Raw genomic sequence first — 19,639 nt, 5'->3', positions numbered from 1 at the left:
CAGGACCAATTGCAATGAAAACTTGCATTGGAACCACCTATTATTTTCAGACACTGATGGATACAAAGTTTTCCTTTTGTAGGAGAGTGTGCCTGTCTTTTTTCACTGATCATAATAAGTCTCAACAAAAGGGGTTTTCATTTTTATTATTTTATATTCAAAAAAAGTAAAACATTAAAATATGTACTTCATAAAACCCAAAAACTGTAAAGTGAAAATGACTTGTTAGGGATTTCCAAACTGTTATCAAGTAAATATTTGACAATAAAGATTTCCAGAAATGAAAAAAAAAATCTGTTAAGGATAAATAACCGTTGATGGGGGAAAAAAGCTAAACTGGAGGAGAAAAAGGTGATTCCAAATCAAAATATTCCAAGGCTTATAGCCAACATGCTAATGTCATTTACAGAGTAGTTTTATATTTATTCTCTTTGGCCAGGTCTCTTGGGTCCTTTCTCTGGATAAATATCTTTAATTAGTAAAGTGATTAAAAATGAAAACAAGGCCACTAACGTGACTACTATCTTAAGGGCTTTGAACCAATTGGGATAATGTCGCAAGAGAAGAAGTTCAATGTGTAATGCTATCCCCAAACCTATTATTACTGTGACTATAGCTTCACTGAGTCTTTCAGAAATAAGGAAGGCAAACCATGAGAACACAACAGGAGCTGTACTATTAGCTAACTTGAAGAAATCTGGTTTGGCTGCACTACCTTCTGGCAGAGCAAAACCCCATCTGATCCCTCCCAAGAGAGATAGGAGACTGGCTCCATAAGCCTTCTGAGTGAAAGCTAATAAGGGGATGTAGGTCTTTGTCATCACCATGACCACTGGTGAAACAACAAAGGGGATTAGTCCTGCCAGAGTTATGTATGATGCTGGCTTTGGGCTGTCAAGCAGGTAAGTGATGGTGATTGGGGGCTTGGCTGGAAGTACTTCTTGCTTCTGCTTCTTCTTAAAGCTGCATGGGGAATATGATAGTACTGTGTCGTCCTCATATACACCGGAAATGATGAGAAAAACCAAGTCCTTGGAAACAAAGGGGAAAAGTTCTGCTGGGGACATGTCTTGAGAGAAAGTGTTTCTATTCTGCTGACCTACTTGGACTGGGAAAGGGTACTTCAGCATCTTTGAAGATGCTTGAGAAAACTTCTGGATGAAATGAAGCATACTGGGTACTACTGAAAGTCTTGTTCGGAAGATGCCAGGCAGTTCTGATTAATGCATTTTTACAGCTAGGTGGGGGAGCAGTGTCGAACCAGGAGATGGAAAACTGGGCTGCCAATTGTTACTTTGGAACTGAGATAAGATATAGTCACAATACTTCTCCTCTAAATACTTGGTGTATTTCCTAAAAACAAGGACATTCTCTTGCACAACTACAGTACAATGAACAAGAACAGGAAACAAACACCGAAATATTATCTAAGTGACAGGTTACACTCAAATTTCTCCAGTCATTTCAATAATTTTTATTACTACAATCTCTCTCTCTCTGTCTCTTTCTCTTCTCTCTCTCTCTCTCTCTCTCTTCCTTTCATTTTTCTGGTCCAGGATCATTCAAGGATCACACATTACATTTGATTGTTATGCCTTTTTCCTCCTCATTTATCTGGAAAAGATGCTTGGTCCTTTTTATGTCTTTCATGACCTTGACATTTTTGAAGAGTGCACAGCAAGTATTTTTACAGAATGACTTAAATTAGTTATCTATTGCATAGTAACAAATTACCCTAAACTTAGTGATTCAAAGCAAGAATAAATATTTGTGATCTCACACAGTGTGTGGTAGGAATTTGAGAGCAGCTTAGCTAAGTGGTTCTGGCTTGGGATCTCTTGAGGTTGCATTCCAAATATCAGCCAGAAGTGCAGTTATCTGAAGCCTAGACTGGTACTGGAGGATGTCCATCTCTCAGAGGGCTCACTCATGGCTGTTGGCTGGAGACCTCCTAGCCCCAACATGTAGACCTCATCATAGGACTCTTCGAGTGTCCTTGCGACATGACAGCTGACTTCTCCCAGAAAAAGAGAGAAAGGCAGAAGCCATAATATCTTTTATAATCTATTCTCAGAAATCACACTATGTTATTTCCACAATATCCTATTGGATACTATGATGATTAATTTTATGTGTCACTTGACTGGGCTATAGGATGCTCAGATATATAGTCAAAAACTATTCTGAATCTTTCTGTTAAGGGAGTTTTGGGATGAGATTAACGTTTTTTTAGAGTAGTAACTGATATATTCATTTATTCTTTCCCTTTTGTCTTTTGTTTTCTCCCCCAGTTTTATTGAGACATAATTGACAGTTAAGGTATACAACATAATGATTTGCTAATGATTGCCATAGTAAGCTTAATTAACTACCATCCCCTACATAGTTACAGTTTTATGATAAGAACTTCTAAGATCTATTCTTTTAGCCACAGTATTGTTAACTATAGTCGGTATGCTGTACATTATATCCCCAGAATTTATCTTTTAACAGGAAGTTTGCACCTTTAGACCATCTTCACCCATTTTCTACACTTCCTGCCTTGGCCACCTCTGGCAATCACTGGTCTGTTCTCTGTTTCTACAAGGTCAATTTTTTTAGATTTCATACATAAATGAGATCATATAATATTTGTCTTTGTCTGTATGGCTTATTTCACTTAGCATAATGCCCTTATAGTCCATCATGTTGTTACAAGTGGCAAGATTGTATTCTTCCTTATGGCTAATATTCCACTATATATCATATATATATCACATTTTCCTTATCAATTCATCCACCATTTTTAGACAGTTATTTCTTTTCCTTTGGATATATATTCTCAAGTGGAATTGCTGGATCATGTGGTAGTCTAACTGTAATTTTTTTGAGGAACTACTGTACAGTTTTCCATAGTTGCTGCAACAATTCACATTCCCACCAATAGTGCATGAGGGATCCTTTTTCTCCACATCTTCACCAATATTTATCTCCTCTGTTTTTGATGATGGTCATTCTAACAGGTACGAGGTGTTATCTCATTGTGGTTTTGATTTGCACTTATTGATGTTGAGTATCTTCTCATGTTTACTGTGCAGGAGCTTTTTAGTTTGATGTAGTCACATTTATTTTTGTTATGTTGCCTTTGCTTTAGGTATCAAATCTTAAAAAATCATTGCTAAGACCAGTGTGAGGGAGCTTATCCTATGTTCTCTTCTAGGAGTTTTATGGTTTCAGGTCTTATGGTCAGGTCCTTAATTCATTTTTAGTTGATTTTTCTATATGGTATAAGGAGTCCAGTTTCATTCTTTTGCATGTGGCTGTCTAGTTTTATCAACACTATTTATTGAAGAAATTATGCTTTCTCAATTGCATATTCTTGGCTCCTTTGTCATAAATTAATTAGCCATATATTTGTGGGCATATTTCTCAGTGCTCTAAACTATTCCATTGATCTACATGGCTGATTTTATGCAAATACCATACAGTTTTGATTTTTATAGCTTTGTAATATAGTTTGAGATCAGGAAGTATGATACCTCCAACTTTGTTCTTTTTTTCTCAAGATTGCTTTCATTATTCAGGGTCTTTGGGGTTCTATACAAATTCTAGGAATGTTTTCCCTGTTTGTGTGAAAAATGCCATTAGAATTTCAAGGGCTTACATTGGAATAAAGATCCCTTTGGGTAGAATGGACTTTATAATAATATTAATTCTTCCAATTCATGAGCATGGAATATCTTTTCATTTATCAGTGACAACTTCAGTTTCTTTCATCAATGTCTTACAGTTTTCAGTGTGGAGATCTTTCGCCTCTCCAGATAAGCTTATTCCTAGGAATTTTATTCTTTTTGTTGCAATTGTAAATGGGGATTGCTTTCTTAATTACTCTTTCAGATAGTTTATTGCTAGTATATAGAAATGCGACAGATTTTTGTATATTGATTTGTACCCTGCAATTTTACTGAATCATTTAATTAGTTCAAACACTTTTTTTTTTTTATGGAGTCTTTAGTGTTTTCTATATGTATTATGTCATCTGCAAATGGAGACAATTTTACTTCCTCCTTCCTGATTTGGGTGACTTTTGTCTGTTTTCCTTAAACTAATTACTCTGGCTAGGCCTTCCACTTCCAGTACCATCTTGAATAAAATGGCAAGAGTGGGCCTTTTTTGCTTTGTTTCTGATCTTAAAGGTAAAGCTTTCAGCTTTTCACCATTGAGCATGATGTTAGCTATGGGCTTGTCATATATGTATGGCCTTTGTTATGTTGAGGTACATTTTCTCTATTGCCAGTTTGTTGAGTTTTTGTCATGAATTTGTCAAATGTTGGATTTTATCAAATGTTTTTTCTGCATCTATTGAGATGATCATATTATTTTTATCCTTCATTTTGTTAATATGGCATATCACGTTGATTGATTTGTGGATGTTGAATCATCCTGGCATCCCTGGGACAGATCCCTCTTAATCATGGTGTATGATCCTTTTAATGTATTGTTGAATTAAATTTACCAATACTTTGTTGAGGATTTTTGCATCTATGTTGATGATGTAATGTTCTGTAATATTCTTTTCTTTGTCTAGTTTTGGTATGAGGAGGTAATGCTGGCCTTGTAAAATGAGTTTGGTAGTATTCCTTCCTCTTCTATTTTTTTGAAAGAGTTTGAAAAGGATTGATATTAATTCTTCCATAAATGTTTGTGAGACACTCAGCCATAAAAAGGATGAAAATCATTCCATTACATAGGAGGGTATTATGCTGAAGGCAATGAGTCAATCAGAGAAAGACACTTATCATACAGTTTCACTTATATGTGGAATATAAGAAAAAGCACAGAGGATCATAGGGGAAGGGAGGGAAAACTGAATGGGAAGAAATCAGAGAGGGAGACAAACCATGAGAGACTCTTAACTATAGGAAACAAACTGAGGGTTGCTGGAGGGGAGGTTGGTTGGGAGATGTGGTAACTGGGTGATAGGCATTAAGGGGGGCATGTGATATGAGCACTGGGTGTTATATACAACTCATGAATAACTGAACTCTACATTTGAAAGTAATGATGTATTATATGTTGGATGATCGAATTTAAATTTAAAAATGTTTGGTAGAATTTACCAGTGAAGCCATCTAGTCTGGGCTTTTGGTTGTTGGGAGGTTTATGATTATTGATTCAATCTTTTTACTAGTAATTGGTCTGTTCATATTTTCTTTTTCTTCATGATTCAATCTTGGTAGGTTATATGTTTCTCAGAATTTCTCCGTTTCATCTAGATTGTCCAAACAAGATGTCCCAGGCTCACCTTTTATTTTTCCAGATACAGCACTGAAACTTGTCATTTCTCCTAAGAATATACTGGTTCATTTTAGCAGGGAATGGTTTTAGAAAACCAAGATCTGGTACTATTGGAATGTCATTGCTTCTACCCCCTTTCAGAAGGCAGTGCTTGGAAATAAATATATATATATTTCTATATTTAAAGCTATTCCTATTTATATTTATATCTAAGTCATGAATTCGTATCAATTCTTCAAATTCCAAACCAATACCACAGATGTCTTTTTAACCTTCCCTCTTTCCATATTTGTACCTCCTCTCTTCAACAGTAAGATACCTAGTACTCATTATGCACAATATAGTATTTGCTCAATCCTAGAATACACAGAATAATTTTTGGAATTGTTAATCCTGTATCATAGTGGAAAGCAAACCTAGTTCTTAAGATTTTTGCTTTGTTTTTAGCCTGGGAGCATCAAAGTAAGATTGCACTGTTCAAAAATTGCTTAGATTAATTATCACATCCCATCCCCACTGACTTCCCTATGGTTATGTTACACAGAGTTATTTGTTGTTTTTGTATTTCATTTTAGCTTCTTCCCCACTTTTTAAAAAAATGTTTGAATAATTTTATTTTTTTAAAGTTTTTATTTAAATTCCAGGTAGTTCACATACAGTGTAACATTAGTGTCAGGTGTACTAGTGATTCATCAGTTCCGTACAACACAAGATGCTCATCACAGCAAGTGCACTCCTTAGTCCCCAACACTATTTCACCCATCCCCTCACCCTCTCTCCTCTGAGAATGATCAGTTAACTATTTTCTTTAGTTAAGAGTCTGTTTCTTGATTTGCTTCTCTCTTTTTCCCCTTTGCTCATTTGTTTTGTTTCTTAAATTCCACGCATGAGCGAAATCATATGGTATTTGTCTTTCTGCAACTGACTTATTTTGCTTAGCATAATACTCTCTAGCCCATCCTTTCTTATTTTTAAATTTTTGCTAGGTGAAGCATTGTTATAGCTCCAAAAGTCAGAACTATATAAAAAGATATGATCAGAGAAATGACACTTCTGTCCATCACTTTCTACTCCCACCCCTTTCCTTTCTACTCCACTTCCACCCATCCTTTATAGGTACCCAATTTCAATAGTTTCTGGCCTATGTGTCTTCTTCAACTTTGCCCAAATAAAACACATATATGTCTTCTTATTTATTTTTCCTTTTCACATGAATATAAAGCATGCTCTGGGTACTTTTTTGCACCTTGCTTCCTTTTCTTTTCTTTTCTTTTCTTTTCTTTTCTTTTCTTTTCCTTTTTTACTTAATAGATAAGCTGGAATTCACTCCATATAAGTTCAGAGATATTCCTCCTTTGTTTATAGCTTATACTATCTCATTAGGTGGATCTACCATAATTTATTTGACTATTTTCCTATATATGGACATTTAGATTGTATTTACTATTTTGCAATTCTATGCAGTGCTATAAAGAATAACTTTGCACATATTTATTTTTTTATTGTTGAAAATATATCTTCAGTGCAAATTCCTAGAAGTGGGATCCTTGATCTAAAAGGCAAATATACATTTAGTTTTGTTATATATTACCAAATTCCCTCAGTATGAGTTACATCAATTTCCATTCCTACCTGGAAGGTATGAGAGCATCTCTTTTCACAGAGTCTTGTTAATCAAATGTGTTATCATTATAGTTTTAAATTTTAGTCAATCTAATAGGTGAGCTATTGTATCTCAGTGTCCTTTTAGTGTGCATCTCTCTTATTATGAGTGAGCTTGAACATATTGATAGGTGTAATAGCCATTTTTTAATTCTTTTGTGAACTCTCTGTTCATATTTTTTCTATCATTTTTGCATATGTTTTCTCCCAGTTAGTCAGTTTTCTTTTATTTTATGTTAATTTATTTATTTTTTCCAAATTTTTATTTAAATTCTAGTTAGTTAACATACAGTACAATATTGGTTTCAGGAGTAGAATTCAGGGACTCATCAATTACATACAACACCCAGCGCCTAACATGACAAATACCCTCCTTAATACCCACCACCCATATAGTCCATCCCCTACACACCTCCCTCCATCAATCCACAGTTTGTTCTCTATCATTAAGAATCTCTTATAGTTTGTTTCCTGCCCTCCCTTCCCACCTTCCTATAAGTTCATCTGTTTTGTTTCTTAAATTCCACATATGAGTGAAGTCATATGGTATTTGTCTTTCTCTGACTGACTTATTTTGCCTAGCATAGTACAGTCTAGTGCTATCTACATGATTGCAAAAGGCAACATTTCTTTCTTTTTTATGACTGAGTTGTATTCCATTGTGTGTGTGTGTGTGTGTGTGTGTGTGTGTGTGTGTGTGTATACCATATATTCTTTATCCATTCATTAGTCAATAGACATTTGGGCTCCTTCCTCAGTGTGGCTGTTGTTAATAATGCTGCTAAACCTTGGGGTGCATGTATCCCTTCAAATTAGTAATTTTGTATCTTTTAGGTAAATACCTACTAGTGCAATTGCTGGATTGTAGAATAGTTTTATTTTTAACTTTTTGAGGAATCTCCATACTGTCTTCCAGAGTGACTGAACCAGTTTGCATGCCCACCAACAATACAAGAGGATTCCCCTTTCTCCATATCCTTGCCGATACCTGTTGTTTCTTGGGTTGTTAATTTTAACAATTCTGATGGGTGTCATTGTAGTCTTGATTTATATTTCCCCGATGATGAATGATGGTGTCTTTTCATATGTCTGTTGGCCATGTGTATGTCTTCTTGGAAAAATGTCTATTCATATTGGCCCATTTTTAACTGGATTATTTATTTGGGGGTGTTGAGTTTTATGGGTTCCTTATGATTTTGGATACTAACCCTTTATCAAATATGTCATTTGCAAATATCTTCTCTGACTCCATAGGTTGCCTTTTAGTTTTTTTTTTTTTATTGTTTCCTTCCTGCTATGCAGAAGCTTTTTATTTGGATGAAATTCCAGTAGTTTGTTTTTGCTTTTGTTTCCCTTGCCTCAGGAGATATGACCTAGATGCCTTTAACTCTTTGCTATTACAGTGCTATAATGAACATCCTTGTATATATACTATATGAAACTATAAAGTAATTTCTTTGAGAAATATATCTAGGGGCAGAATTACTGGGTTATAGAGTATGTGTGTTATTCAATGGAATAATACCAGATTGGATCCTTGCATCGTTCTGTTTGCCTAACAACAGTGAATTAGGGTCCTTCTGCTTCCATATCCTTGCCAACCCTAGACATTACACAGCTTTCTATATTTTCCCTTCTCCTAAGTGTACAAATAACGTGTTCGTGTGTGGGGATTGCCTTGTAAACATTAAAAATTTTTTATGTATTCAAGTTGATCAACCTTTTAAAAATTGTATCTGGATTATGAACCATAGTGAGAAAGCCTTTATATACATATAGGTTATAATGTAGTTCATATTTTCTGACACTTGTATCATTTTCTTTATTTTACAGGCAAGTTATTATTTACAGGCAAATTTATTCTGGTGCTTGTTCTCAGCTTTTCAAACTATATTCATTTGTAGATAAACACTTTTCACCAATACTAAAACCCAAGTCCTTAGCAGGTAAGAGTACTGATATTGCAGTGACCCTATGTAAGTCTTTGTCAGAAAAAAATCACTTCTTTGCACCCCAAATCATCCAGTAATTTCCTATCTAATTCAAAGCAAAAACTAATGTCTTTATTTTGACCTACATAGTCCTATGAGATCTAGTTCTCTATAACCTCTCTGAGTTCATCTTTTGCTGCTTTCCCTTTCTTTCTCCTGCTCCCAAGGCAGAGGCTTCTGCTGTTCTAAAATATAACTATCATGCTCCGACAGAGGTCCATAGACCTCAGGATGCCTTGTTTCTTCTGCCCAGAGGCTCTTCTGAACACTTGTAAAGAAGAAACTCGGCTTCCTTCCTATGTGGGGAAAAACCCAGTACTTCCTCACCGTGTTTCTTTCCTGAGTTCCCTTCCTTTGTTTTTATGTAGAGCACTTTACTTTTGATGACCAAATGCTTGTGGGGTTTTCCCTGAAACAACAAGCAAGTCTCAAAACCAGCAAGGTGTCCTATAATTTAATTCAATTCTGACACTATCTGAAGATAGCACCAAAAATCACAGGTTAAGGGGTGAGTCTCATGAGACTACCACTCCCTGCCCCCACTTCAGACACCAGCTGCAAAATCTGCTTATCACCTGGCTTCTGACTGACCAGCTATAGATCAGAGTTTCCAATGACCTCCCCCCCCCCCTCAGTGGCTCAGAGAACTCAGGGAAACACTTACTTATGTTTACCAGTTTATTAAAGAACAAGATAAAGGATACACATGAACAACCAGAGGAAGAAATAGGATGACCCTCTGGGAGGGTCCTGAGGACAGGAGTGTCTGTCCCTGTGGAGTTAGGATGCATCACTCCCCCTCCAGTGTGGATGTGTTCATTCACCTGGAAGCTCTCCAAACCCTGAACTATTGAGATTCTATGGAGGCTTCCTCACACCGGCATGTGAGGAAGCAAAAGGCAGGATCACAAAAGGCAGGTTGCATTGAGGGAAAATGTCAAGCTTTACTGCAATCAGAAAACTAAGCTTTGTAAGGAATTGCACAAGGTAGGAGATTTGACCGAAAATTTTAAAATTAAGCTGGGTAATACAGAAGGAGCTATTGTGGTCTATGTTTTACATCTGAAACCAATATACTATTGCATGTCAACTATTCTTCATTAAAAACAAAAATTTTTAAACTCTACGCTCCAATAATCCAGTTAAGAAATGGACAGAAGACATCAATAGACATTTTTCCTTCAAAGAAGACATCTAGATGGCTAACAGACACATGAAACGATGCTCCACATCACTTATCATTAGGGAAACACAAATCAAAACCACAATAAGATACCACCTCACACCTGTCAGAATGGCTAAAATTAACAACCTAAGAAACAACAGATGTTGGTAAGGATGCAGAGAAAGGAGAACTCTCTTATACTGCTGGTGGTGATGCAAACTGGTTCAGCCATTCTGGAAGACAGTATGGAGATTCCTCAAAAAGTTAAAAATAGAACTACTCTACAATCCGGCAATTGCATTAGTAGGTATTTACCCAAAGGATACAAAATTACTAATTTTAAGAATACATGCCCCCCAACGTTTATAGCAGCATCATCAACAACAGCCACACTGTGGAAAGAGCCCAAATGTCTATTGGGTGATGAATGGATTAAGAAGATGTGGTATACATACACATGTGCATTCACGCACACACACAGAAGAATATTACGCAGCCATCAAAAAGAATGAAATGTTGCCTTTTGCAGCCATGTGGATGGCACTAGAGTGTACTATGCTAAGTGAAATGAGTCAATCAGGCAAAGACAAATACCATATGATTTCACTCATATGTGGAATTTAAGAAACAAAACAGATGAATGTATGGGAAGGAGGGAAGAGAGAGAGAAACAAACTATAAGAGACTCTTTTTAAAAAGATTTTTATTTTATTTATTCATAAGAGATTCAGAGAGAGGCAGAAACATAGGCCGAGGGAGAAGAAGGCTCCCTGCAGGGCATGTGGGACTCTATCCCAGGACCTCAGGATCACGACCTGAGCCAAAGGCAGATGCTCAACCACTGAGCCACTCAGGTGCCCCCGTAAGAGACTCTTAATGATAGGGAACAAACTGCGGATTGATGGAGGGAGGTGAGGGGGGTAGGCTAGATCATAATGGGTATTAAGGAAAGCACTTGTTATGATGAGCACTGGGTGTTGTATGTAAGTGATGAATCATTGAATCCTACTCCTAAAACCAATATTGTGCTTTATGTTAACTAACTTGAATTTAAATAAAAATTTAAAAGGAAAAAAATTTTAAAATAAAAATTTTAGAGAGTAAGAAAAACAATTTCAAAGATTGAAATCATGAAGTGTATGTTTTCTGACCTAAATGTCATTAAGCCTAAAATCAGTAACTAAAAGACAAATCATTTTTAAAAATCTATGCTTGAAAATTAAGATAGACATCTTTAAGTAATACATGCAGCAGAGAAAAATCATAATAGAAGTTAACATACATTCATATGTATTTCAAAGTGAACTATAAAGGAGATAGCACATTAAAATTTTTGGGATTCAGCTAATGAGGGTTCTAGAAGGAAGTTCAAAGTCTTAAATGGATATTGAAAAGAAGAAAGTCTAAAAAACGTCTCTTTCAAGAAGTTAGAAAAAGAAACCAAAGGAAGTAGATGGAAGGTGATACTAAAAGTAAGAGTAATAATCAATCAAAAATAAGAGACAAGTTCTGTTCTTGAAAAAGTCTAATTAGTGGACAAATAACTAGTGAGAGCAATTAAGAATAGAGAAAGGATAAAAATGAAATTAATGGTGGGTATTGGAAATGGACAAGGGGCCATTACTGCAGATGGATCAAGAAGACCCCCTGAGTTTGTTGGATAAATCAACCCAGAAGTCTCTAGAAAAATGCTTCCCAGTCTGTGATTTACCAAAAGATATTATCTATGACCATATCAGTTTTGGAACTTCAAAGATTCTGGTGAATTATGGAAAAGATTAATATCAAATCATCCTAAACAATTTCTGTCTAGTCCCCCTTTCTTACAAAAAAAGTTATATTCATGCTTCGGTTAACCTTAGACCATAGGTTGTGGATGAAATCCTTCCTCCAGCACAGAGCAACAGCCAAGGTACACATGGGTCTAGCACATCTATAGCTTGTGGTTTTCATTGGTGACACTGCCTGGGACCTTCTGGGGAATTGCCAAGAGCACATGTGTATAGTGGCTGTATGGGTGTGGTCAAGAGCACCCATAAAGCCGCAAGAGAAGAGATTCATTCTCCATGAGATTTAATTTTTCCCAACTCAAGTAGTGTTTTAAAAAAAACTATCAGGACACTAATCCTATCATGACATTAGTATGGGATTTAAAAACAGCTGCAATGTTTCTATACCTAATTAGATGAACATTGCTTGGCATGTGGGTTTCCTTGAATATAGTAAAAAGTCATATGAGAAAAGAAAGAAGAAAGAAAGAAGAAAGAAAAAGAAAGAAAGAAAGAAAGAAAGAAAGAAAGAAAGAAAGAGAAAGAAAGAAAGAAAGAAAGAAAGAAAGACAGACACATGGGCCAATTCCTAGAGATTTCCTGGAAAAAAAAACTCTGATTAGTTCATTTAAAAAGCAGAAGAGGAACTGCTCCCTTTGGGGGATTTCCACACTGGCTTAGGGGTGTGTAATGCTGGATGCTCAATGGTGAAAGAAGTTCATTCAGAAGTCACATAGAAAAGAAGATTCTTTCCCTTTTGGAAAGCAGGATTCAGGTAATGTCAGATTGAGTAGAACCAGTGCCTAGATCCTAACTGGGACCATTCCTCCCCCCTCCCAAATTACTTGGTTATTTCCACGAGTGGTCAGTTTAGAACCAGTGCCCTCAATAGTGAGTTACCTCAGAATACTTCTGTTACATAATGCCAATCAAGGTATGACTTGTTCACAAAAATAGTCAAACATTGACTTGCATTTTAGAAACTTAAGACCAGCTGGTGGTGCTCATGGTGATGATGATGTGGGGTGGTCAGGAGGCCAGAGGACAGGGACATTATAGGGGCTTTCCAGGCTACCTAAATCCTTACAGACATTATCTCACCATTTCTGTTCTCATTCCTTCCAACTCAAGGCCCAAGAGATTTTGCTTCCATTTGGTCCCACCTTCTGTAAAAATCGTGGATTTGCATATCACAGTTACCTGTATCTAACCTATTTCAGATCTTGTGTTTGTGGGATATACTGAAGCAAAGGCATGACACTTAACAGCTGTCAGAGGTGCAGAATGCTCAAAACGTGCATCCTGCCCATGCCTCTGCAACTGAGACGGATTGCAGTTATCTGTGGCCTATCTGCCTCCTGGGGTGGCCCGAATTCAGAAGAGCCATGAGGGATTACGAAGTAGTATAAGAGGGTGCCCTTTCACACTCCTTCCAGAATTCTCCACTTTCTCTTCTTAGCATTTCTGTTTCTGTTATGTGGGGTTTATCCAAATTTTCATGTAATCAAAAATCTTTGGCTTCAAGAAGACACAGAATTAGTCATGGCCCATTGTCTTTATTTCTCCTTGCTCCTGATGGGAAGAAGTCTTGTAGTTGTTCTTCCTTGCCTGGAGTTTACTTTAAAAAGAACCTGAGCAAGCTAATTTACTGATGATACTAAATTATGTTCCAAAACTTAAGACACAATGTCATTTAAAAGAAATCAAGTTCCCTAATTTGCTCAGCAATCAAGTGTAATAATTCTTTTTAGAATTATTTTACTGAAAATTTGAAGATTAAGGAAAGACATGCCAAGTTATACAGATTACTAGTAGTTGATTAAAATATATATAGAAGCTTACAAATAATGAAGTGGGCTTTTTTAAAAACCCAAGAGTGTTTGGTATTCTAACAGGAAGCAAATTTTCCTAAGTTGGAGTTCAGTTTGTGCATTAAGGAAAATTAGAAAGAATTATTCTCAGCACTAGAAATAAGACAAAGAGTAAGCAAGTTAAGTGATCGTGAATTTTATCACAATCTCTAAGCTCTAAAATTGGTAATGAATATAACAATGTAAGGGACTCAGTGGAAAAATAAATTTGTTCATGACAAAAATAATGACATACACAAAAAGTTGATAAACTTTCTAAAGCAATTTTGACACATCTGTAAAAGCTCCAAAATGGTATGCTGTCTTGCATCCATAGAGTTTGAAAATTAAAATGAAAGCTATTAAACTCAGAAACAAAAAACAATAGCAACAATCGACATGAACAAAAACTTCATTTTATAAACATTTCCAAAGATCCCTTTTAAAACCTCCCAGCTCATCAAAACAATTTGAGTATGCTATTTTTATATACATTTGGTAGAAGTAGATCAATGATAGCTAATATTTGCAAATACGGCAAGTAGATGAAAAGATCAAAGTTCATAAAGGGTTTACAACTTGGAATCCCAAGACCCTGGACAGTCAGTATATGGAGGCACACACACACATACACAATTTCACCTTTGATTCCAGTTAGTATGGAGCGAAGATACGTAAAATCAATAGCGACAGCAGATAAGAAATTTAGAAAAAAAAAAAAAGGAAATTTAGACTGTCATACCCAAACTGTAAATCTTCCGGAAAGTCGATAACTTCTTGCCAACCGACACATAATTCAAAGCAAGAATTAGCAATCGTTTTTAAGTTCTACTGTAATATATGGCAAATAAAAGAAAATCTTTCTCCCTTCAGAAGGAAAAAAAACAGTTCATGCATTCAGGTTAAATAATGTGTGAAAATATTAATGAGCCACTACATCAAAACATATCCTCTATTCCTATTAAGGAATCACTTATCTTGTAACACCTTGGATGTGTTCAGCCGTCCTAAGTTACAGATAAAAATTCCCTGGTATACTGTAAATCGTGCATCTACAACTTTGCTTCCCCAAAACTCTTCGTATAAGGAGACTAAGTAATAAAATGTAAACTTGCTCAAAGCGATTAGACGTGCACTTTTTCCTCTAGGGATCCTTTGTTTCCTAAGCCATTGCTGCTGCTTGGGCTGGTGATTTTGTCAGCCTACCAGTAGTCATGAAGATTGGTTGATAGACTTTGTGATAGCTTCCAGGACAGGGCTTCCTTGAGGCAGAAAGAGCTCTGTGGGGAGAACCTCACTTGGACATCAGTCTCTACTTTGGCTTTGGGGAGAGCAAATTACCTCATTCATATGCAGAGGCTCTGTGTTAGGTCTCAGTAAAGGGTTTTGTTGGTGTTGTTTGCTTATTTCTCTCTTTTACTGCATTAATTCTGGATTACTCCCACATTGCATCACTCTCACCCTGTATTTTTAATAACGTTAGTTTCTTCAGCTCTTAAAACTTCAACTGCCCCAATTTTCCCACTGTCTTCACTTAAGTCTATCTGGAAAGGTAAAGAAGCTTCTGGTGAGCCAGAAGTCAGTCTCCCATTTTAAACCTGTAACAATACATCACGTAGTTTCTTCCTTGCATAATGTCCTTTTTCTGGGCTAACTGGCTTTCAGTTCTTTTCCTCGGCTCAATATTCTGTTTTCACTGCTTCATCAACTATTTCTGCCAAGGCTGGTTCGACACTCGTAAAACAATCAATGTGATTCATCATATCAGCAAGAGAAAAACCAAGAACCATATGATCCTCTCATTAGATGCAGAGAAAGCATTTGACAAAATACAGCATCCATTCCTGATCAAAACTCTTCAGAGTGTAGGGATAGAGGGAACATTCCTCAACATCTTAAAAGCCATCTACGAAAAGCCCACAGCAAATATCATTCTCAATGGGGAAGCACTGGGAGCCTTTCCCCTAAGATCAGGATCAAGACAGGGATGTCCACTCTCACCACTGCTATTCAACATAGTACTGGAAGTCCTAGCCTCAGCAGACAACAAAAAGACATTAAAGGCATTCAAATTGGCAAAGAAGAAGTCAAACTCTCCCTCTTCGCCGATGACATGATACTCTGCATAGAAAACCCAAAAGCCTCCACCCCAAGATTGCTAGAACTCATACAGCAATTTGGCAGTGTGGCAGGATACAAAATCAATGCCCAGAAATCAGTGGCATTTCTATACACTAACAATGAGACTGAAGAAAGAGAAATTAAGGAGTCAATCCCATTTACAATTGCACCCAAAAGCATAAGATACCTAGGAATAAACCTAACCAAAGAGGTAAAGGATCTATACCCTCAAAACTGTAGAACACTTCTGAAAGAAATTGAGGAAGACACAAAGAGATGGAGAAATATTCCATGCTCATGGATTGGCAGAATTAATATTGTGAAAATGTCAATGTTACCCAGGGCAATATACACGTTTAATACAATCCCTATCAAAATACCATGGACTTTCTTCAGAGAGTTAGAATAAATTATTTTAAGATTTGTGTGGAATCAGAAAAGACCCCGAATAGCCAGGGGAATTTTAAAAAAGAAAACCATGTCTGGGGGCATCACAATGCCAGATTTCAGGTTGTACTACAAAGCTGTGGTCATCAAGACAGTGTGGTACTGGCACAAAAACAGACACATAGATCAATGGAACAGAATAGAGAACCCAGAAGTGGACCCTGAACTTTATGATCAACTAATATTCGATAAAGGAGGAAAGACTATCCATTGGAAGAAAGACAGTCTCTTCAGTAAATGGTGCTGGGAAAATTGGACATCCACATGCAGAAGAATGAAACCAGACCACTCCCTTGCACCATACACAAAGATAAACTCAAAATGGATGAAAGATCTAAATGTGAGACAAGATTCCATCAAAATCCTAGAGGAGAACACAGGCAACACCCTTTTTGAACTCGGCCACAGTAACTTCTTGCAAGATACATCCATGAAGGCAAAAGAAACAAAAGCAAAAATGAACTATTGGGACTTCATCAAGATAAGAAGCTTTTGCACAGCAAAGGATACAGTCAACAAAACTACAAGACAACCTACAGAATGGGAGAAGATATTTGCAAATGACGTATCAGATAAAGGGCTAGTTTCCAAGATCTATAAAGAACTTATGAAATTCAACACCAAAGAAACAAACAATCCAATCATGAAATGGGCAAAAGACATGAACAGAAATCTCAGAGAGGAAGACACAGACATGGCCAACATGCATATGAGAAAATGTTCCGCATCACTTGCCATCAGGGAAATACAAATCAAAACCACAATGAGATCCCACCTCACACCAGTGAAAATGGGGAAAATTAACAAGGCAGGGAACCACAAATGTTGGAGAGGATGCGGAGAAAAGGGAACCCTCTTACACTGTTGGTGGGAATGTGAACTGGTGCAGCCACTCTGGAAAACTGTGTGGAGGTTCCTCAAAGAGTTAAAAATAGACCTGCCCTATGACCCAGCAATTGCACTGTTGGGGATTTACCCCAAAAATGCAGATGCAGTGAAATGCCGGGACACCTGCACCCCGATGTTTCTAGCAGCAATGGCCACAATAGCCAAACTGTGGAAGGAGCCTCGGTATCCATCGAAAGATGAATGGATAAAGAAGATGTGGTCTATGTGTACAATGGAATATTACTCAGCCATTAGAAACGACAAATACCCACCATTTGCTTCAACGTGGATGGAACTGGAGGGTATTATGCTGAGTGAAGTAAGTCAGTCGGAGAAGGACAAACATTATATGTTCTCATTCATTTGGGGAATATAAATAATAGTGAAAGGGAATATAAGGGAAGGGAGAAGAAATGTGCGGGAAATATCAGAAAGGGAGACAGAACATAAAGACTCCTAACTCTGGGAAACGAACTAGGGGTGGTGGAAGGGGAGGAGGGCGGGGGGTGGGGGTGAATGGGTGACGGGCACTGAGGGGGGCACTTGACGGGATGAGCACTGGGTGTTATTCTGTATGTTGGCAAATTGAACACCAATAAAAAATAAATTTATTATTAAAAAAAAAAACTAAAAAACTATTTCTGCCAGTATTAGCATATCACGGAGGGGAAGGTCTTGAAGAATTTTGAGTACTAATCAAGCAGCTTAGTGTTTTTGTTGTAATGTTGATAAAATCGATGAATAACAATGGTGGTGTAGCACTGAGTTCTCCCCGGGGTGGGAGGGCAGTCAGTGGTGGAGAAGGAGGCTGCTGACACCTAGGCTGACAGTTTCTTTGAAAACATGGTGGTCACTGCTTCGCCACAGTGGGCCTTTCTCCTGAAAAGGACTTTTAGTTTGAGAAAACTCTACCCAGAAACTCCATATTCGTATTAAATGTGATTCAATTTATCTTATGCTTATCTTTAGTTTTCTGATGGTTGAAGGGGCTTTAAGTCCTTAGCGATTTTAAAGGCAGAGTGTCCAAGAGAACTGGTCCACCCTGCTATCATATTCTATTCCCTTCCATTTGCTATTTAAGAACCAGGTTCCCGTGGGTTCTGACAGGGAAAGAGAATATATTTTTGGAAGAATCACAGGCAAGAGCAATAATATCTTTACATGTTAGCATCATTTTATCCATTTGTCGTTCATTCAATAAATACTTATTGAACAAATGGTGTGGGCCAGGCATTAGTCTAATTGCTGGGGAAAAAACATACAAAACTCTCATTCTAATGTAACTGAGTAATCCCAAAGGGTAGCTTTAAGTGTCTGTGAATAACAAAATGATCCCACACATGTTCTAGCTCCCAAAAGATTTCATTGAAATCTCTCCTTTCTGGAAGCACCATATGATGTGATAATGCACATCCCCTCTATTTATGGAATCCATAATGAGACAGAATTTATCTGGTAGATAAAAACGTGGAGTTTATAAAAGCTATGAAAAACCTGTCTCCTTTGCCAATGAGATAGCGGAACCCCTTTCTTTAAATAATTTCCACTGTTCCATCCAAATCCTTTGCTTGCCTAAAACATTTAATTGCCTATGTTTTTCTACTTTCTGCTTTTACATGTCAGCATACTTTTCATATATTCCTCCTATAATCCATTATTTGTAATAATCCATTATCAAATGGGTAATTAGTTCTCCATTTCCACTGATAAACATAGTTTTGAAATATTTGCCCCTGGAGAACATCATACATTTTTCTGGCTAGCTAAAGTCATTTCATGACTTTTGTTTTCTTACAAAGGAAAACTGCATGGCAAGTAAATGTAGGAAAAGATGCTAACTAGTAATTGAAGAATTACAAATTAGGACCAATTACAAATTAGGAAAAGATGCTAACTAGTAATTGAAGAATTACAAATTAGGACCAAACAAATTGTTTCATACCCATTAGATTGGCAGTAATGTTGAACGTGCGATTGGCATCAATACATGAAGATGTGACACAAGGAAACTTCCACACCCTGCTGGTGGGAAATTGAATTAGAACTTCTATAGAGAATACTTTGATCATCTAGTAAAGTTGAAGATGCATATACACGTGGACCTAACAATTCTACTTCTAGGTATCTGCCCAAGAGAAATCAGAGCATGAAAGCTACATTTATACAAATTTATGTAATTTATACATCAGTGAAAATAGTCGAATTAAAACTACATGTATCTACATGAATAATTTGCAAAACCATACTTAAGCAAAGATGAAAAATTGCTGGCTATATGGAGACTGATGCCATTTATATAAAAGTTATAAATATACAAGCAATACTATTTTTATATCACTGTAAAAATGCAACCATTTTTGGTAAAAGGATAAAACATGCATGGAAATAATGAATACCCCTTTCAGGATAGTGGTTACTTCAAAGCAGAGAAGGAAAGAAATTGGATTTGACAAGGATGTATAGGGCACT

At 36.7% G+C, this 19,639-nt stretch overlaps 1 pseudogene; it reads right to left on the bottom strand.

Moving 5' to 3' along the window:
• Window positions 1-422: 422 nt before the first annotated feature.
• Window positions 423-1,272, bottom strand: LOC112648725 (transmembrane protein 69-like; annotated as a pseudogene).
• Window positions 1,273-19,639: the final 18,367 nt, after the last annotated feature.

This window comes from Canis lupus, chromosome 7 (genome assembly GCF_003254725.2).
Source record: "Canis lupus dingo isolate Sandy chromosome 7, ASM325472v2, whole genome shotgun sequence".
Classification (NCBI taxonomy): Eukaryota; Metazoa; Chordata; class Mammalia; order Carnivora; family Canidae; genus Canis; species Canis lupus.
This window is presented reverse-complemented; position numbering and strand designations above follow the sequence as displayed.